This window comes from Halichoeres trimaculatus, unplaced genomic scaffold, assembly GCF_033239565.1.
Source record: "Halichoeres trimaculatus isolate MK-OKI-2021-1 unplaced genomic scaffold, fHalTri1.1 fHalTri1_scaffold_9, whole genome shotgun sequence".
Lineage (NCBI taxonomy): Eukaryota > Metazoa > Chordata > Actinopteri > Labriformes > Labridae > Halichoeres > Halichoeres trimaculatus.
Window position 1 is genome coordinate 37,887,501 of NW_027437188.1, and position 5,000 is coordinate 37,892,500.

Here is a 5,000-nt window from a genome sequence, read left to right on the forward strand (position 1 = left end):
GGAGTCGACCAATCACAGAGGAGGAGGGTTAGAGGCAGGGGAGTCGACCAATCACAGAGGAGGAGGGTTAGAGGCAGGGGAGTCGACCAATCACAGAGGAGGAGGGTTAGAGGCAGGGAAACCAACCAATCACAGAGGAGGAGGGTTAGAGGCAGAGGCATCAACCAATCACAGGCTAGCCTTCACCAGTCAACATGAAAACTCAAAGAGTGTGAAGATTGTTTTGTGTTTCATGTTGTTTTACAGTTTCTACACTTTCATTCATCAGACCCTGACTGAAGGAAAACCTTGGTGTCACCATTTGCTGCGGGTTATTGAGCTGCAGCTGCTGCCGTCAGGAGCAAGGAGAAGGTTTGGAAGAAGTTTAGCTTCAGTTATGACAGACATCACATTCTGACAGCACCACACAGCAGGACAGGATACTACATGGTGTGGTACGATGTGACGCCATTTAATGCAGTGCCATAAGTACGGTACAATACGGGACCGTACGGTACGGTACCGTACCGTACGGTACCGTACGGTACGGTACAGTATTGTTACGGTATGGTACGGTACGGTACGGTACGGTACGGTACAGTATGGTACGGTACAGTACGGTACGGTACAGTACGGTACGGTACGGTACGGTACGGTACATAAGGTACAGTACGGTACGGTACGGTACGGTACGGTACGGTACGGTACGGTACGGTACAGTACGGTACGGTAAGGTACAGTATGGTACGGTACGGTACGGTATAGTATGAAGTGTGTTGTGTTGCAAAACATTGGGTTGCATTAAGATGTGATGCAGTGAGGTGTAGTGTAGAGGAGTGTGAAGCAGGGTGGAGCAGGGTGGAGCAGGGTGGAGCAGGGTGGAGCAGTGGGTGGAGCATCAGGATGTGGCTCTGATACATAATGAACCAGCAGAGGGTGGTGTTGTGCAGAGTGGAGGGTTTCCCATGAAACCACGAAAGGTGAATCAATCTGATCCGATACAAAATGAAAAATCTAAATCTCCCGGTCAGTCGCAGTAAACTGCAAACCACCACGAAAACATAAAAACAAACGAGTTACAGAAGCACACAGGACGTCAGAAACACGCCTCCACCAGGAGAAGTTAACCACACAGGGAGAAATGAAACCGTGAGTTCATCAGAAAATTAAAGACGAAGATTAACGAGAGAAACCACGACACACAGCTGGGCGAACAGACGGACGTTAGTCACTGATTTTAACCACAACACACTCATCCAAGAATACACACACACACACACACACACACACACACACACACACACACACACACACACTGTAGGAGCTAACCTGCTCTGCTGAGTGCTCCCACAAGGAGGCGCTATTTGGGTCAAAACTTCTCAGGTAAACACCAAAACCTGCTGGTCTCAGAGTTTGGTCTCACCTGACGGAGACCAGTTACCTGTCATCCATCAGGTCTCACCTGACAGAGACCAGTTACCTGTCATCCATCAGGTCTCACCTGACAGAGACCAGTTACCTGTCATCCATCAGGTCTCACCTGACAGAGCGTCTGACCTGAGCAGAGGAAGCAGCTCTGTGGTTGGAGCTCTCTGTGTTTTTCATCAGCACGGCCTGACGTACATTAGCCCGGGTCATAAATGAAGCAAACTAAATAATTCACATGATGAAAATAAAACATTCAATATGAGCTGGAAACTTTCCCATGATGCACCAGTGGGCGGTGCGGCTCTGCTCCTGGTCCTCTGGGCTGGACCCTGAGTGAAACACGTTATTTCCTCTCTGCTCCACCAAAACAAACAGCTCAGAGCCACTCCTGCACTCAGAGGTTTCCAGAGACTTCCAGGAGTAAACAACGGAGACTGAGGGCTTCAGTTCAGCCGCTCAGGCTCCGTTTGTGTTTACGTCTCTGAAAACAGCAGCTGAGCTCAGGGAGGGACAGAAAACCTTTTTCCTTCAGAGTGTGGAGTGTTTCAGGTCTGTCTCACCCTCCAAATAAAGTTCAGCTTTACTCTCCGACCTCTGTGACCTTTCTGACCTCTCTGACTGTCTGACCGTCTGACCTTTCTGACCTCTCTGACTGTCTGACCGTCTGACCTTTCTGACCGTCTGACCGTCTGAAGGTCAGAGTGAGCTGGAAACCAGCAGCAGAGTTTGTTGCTCCCTCTATGATCATAAAAACCCTACGTTTCATTTTCTCTGAGCTAAAGGCTAACTGCTGTCACACACGCTGATTTTTTTGTTTTTCATTTCCTGTGACCCTGTCGTTCATGGCCGTTTCCTCGCTGTGATTTGATGTTTTCAGGTAAATCCTGATGAACTGGAGTCAAACGTCGTATGTCAGGCTCACTCTGTCCCTCAAACTGTGTGAACTGTGCTGCTGCTCGTTCTGACCAGGATACGTCTCCAAACAGAGACTTCCATCCCTGATGAGTCTCCTCTCTGTGAGGTGAGTGATAAACTTTGAGTCTAAGCTCAGGGGAAGTCCTGCTGCTGAGGAGCTGATGAGAGAAATGAGGAGCAGGCAGCTGGTCAGGGAGTGAACCATGACAAACGTCTTTCCTCTCTGATGTTCATCCAGGAGACAATTTAAGAGCTTTGTTCCTGTGTTTTAAATAACTCAGGGCCTGGTCTCTCCTCTGTGACGCTCACACTGAACGTGAGACGTGAGGTGTTAACGTCGAACCTCGATCTGACTGACTTCATGAGGAGAGGCTCTGAAGCTGAGAACTGAAACCAGGCAGGAAACCTCACAACAAACACACAAAGCTCGCACTGTTTCATCTCTGTGAACCAATCTTCACACGCTGGATCCTACATTTCCCATAATGCAACTCACGAGAACTCAGACCTGACTCTGAAACATGTTCCTGTGTCAGCAGACGGGAACAATCCTCGCCGAACCTCAGCAACGTGTAACCAGATTACATCATCAGTGACGACCTCCTGCTGAGCACGCTCCAATCAGGAGCTGCTTTGCTCGAAGTGTGTGTGTGTGTGTGTGTGTGTGTGTGTGTGTGTGTGTGAGAAGATGTGCTCTCCCAGAGAAGCAGGCAGAGCTTACCTCAGCAGAGACAGACCAACATGTTCACAGCTCAGCAGGAAAAAAACAAAAACAGAAAAAATAAAAATAAAAAAATAAAAACAAACAAAAAAACGAAGAGAAAAAAATTAAATTAAATCCAGAGTCTGGATGAACCCGGAGCTGAAGTGGACACACACACACAGACACAGAGAGACTGAGGAGGAGCAGGAGCCGACTTTTGACCAGCCCCACCTCCTTCAATCTGTGATGTCACAGCGTGAGGTCATCAGGTGAGTCAGACGAGGAAGTGGGAAATGTGGCAAACAGTCACACACACCATAAAACACACACACACACACCATAAAACAAACACACACACACACACACACACACACACAAACACACACACACACTCAGGCAGAGTAATGTGTTTACAGCCACTCAGTTCGCAGGGAAGTGAAGGCCTCTTTGTTTGTTGATGTTAAACACAGACGTCACAAACAAACACAATTATTTATCTCTCTCACACTCACACTCACACACACACACACACACACACACACACACACACACACACACACACACACACAGTAGTGAGAAGAGGTCTCATATTTCAGACACTGCTGTCAGTTTCAGCAGAGAGCTGTTATCAAACAAACCCACACTGTCTGCTCCATGACACACACACACACACACACACACACAAACACACACACACACACACACACAAACACACACACACACACAGAGTCAGACAACATTTGATCTGGTAGAAACTGTGAGCAGAGGATGAGTAAAGTGAGAGTCAGAGTTTTTAACAGAAACTTCTCAGACAAAGACCCAGTCATCGTCTTTAATCTGTGTTATTGAGCAAGGCAGCAGGTCTGAGCTTTAAACCATCAGGACCCTGTCATAGTTCTTTTCTCTCTTTAATCTCCTCTCTCCTCTCCTGTCCTCTCCATGAGAGTCACCCCCTCCTCTTTTATTTCCTCCCTCTGTCAGTCTGTTACTGCCTGGACGTCTCACAGGATAAAACTTTATTGTTATTGTAACAAGTAACAAGTCACAGCAGCAACCAAGAAAAACAAAGTCAGAAAGTGTATAGAAAGTGTAAAAAGCTCCATAAGAAAATAGATGCTGACAGCTTGTCCATCATTGTCCAGTCAGCCAGTCTCCACCTCCACAGGGTCCAGGACTGAGCTTCTTCAGCAGTCTGTTCAGTCTCTGTCTCCTGGATCCTGTCTGCTCACAGCAGGTGAAGCTCTTCACATGTGGCCTTGGTGTCTGCTGTTAGCTCTGTTAGCCATGTCTGTGAATAGCATGATGCTACTCTGCCCTCTGGTATTGCCTCTGTTGCTGGGTTAGCACAGCTAGCTCGTCCATCTTATTGGAGATAGATCTTACGTTCCCAATAACGATGGATGGAAGGACAGGTCCATGTCGTCACTTCTTAGCTCACACCTGAGAACCAGCACGTCGTCCTCACCTCCTTCTCCTCACCTTGTGGGGAAACATCTGGCCTAGCACCAGTTAGCATTGACATGCTACAGGCTGCTAACAGCTGATTTCACATGTAAACAATGCAGCCATGGTTACATGTAGGATCTCCAGACAAACACAGGAGAAAAAGTAGTAAAAATATCACTGAAGACACAAAAAGTTTGGTGTCCACGACCAACAAATGAGCCAAACAAAGAAATGATCCACTCCAAATACAAAGATGATGAAATAGAGACAAAAAAATTACAAGAAACTGACAAAGAAGAGAGAGAGAAACACTGCAGTCAGCTGATTGGTGGAAAGAACGGTCACTTCCTGTGTGACAGCGATGATAAAAAAACAGAGCCTGATTGTTCTTTGTATCACAGAGACACATGATCACAGAGAAGACGAGCTGCTGGATGTCTTCATCACTGATCTTTGTTCACCGTGTCGTGTTTTTCTTCTTCGTTGGTTTTATTAGCAGGTACACTGTGTCAGGATGCTATGGCCTCAC

General features: G+C 47.3%; 1 protein-coding gene across 3 annotated transcripts in view; it reads right to left on the reverse strand.

Moving 5' to 3' along the window:
* LOC141797431 (serine/threonine-protein kinase PAK 1-like) overlaps window positions 1-5,000 on the reverse strand; it is a 53,556-nt gene that overhangs the window by 23,574 nt on the left and 24,982 nt on the right. The gene's annotated exons all lie outside the window — the stretch shown is intronic.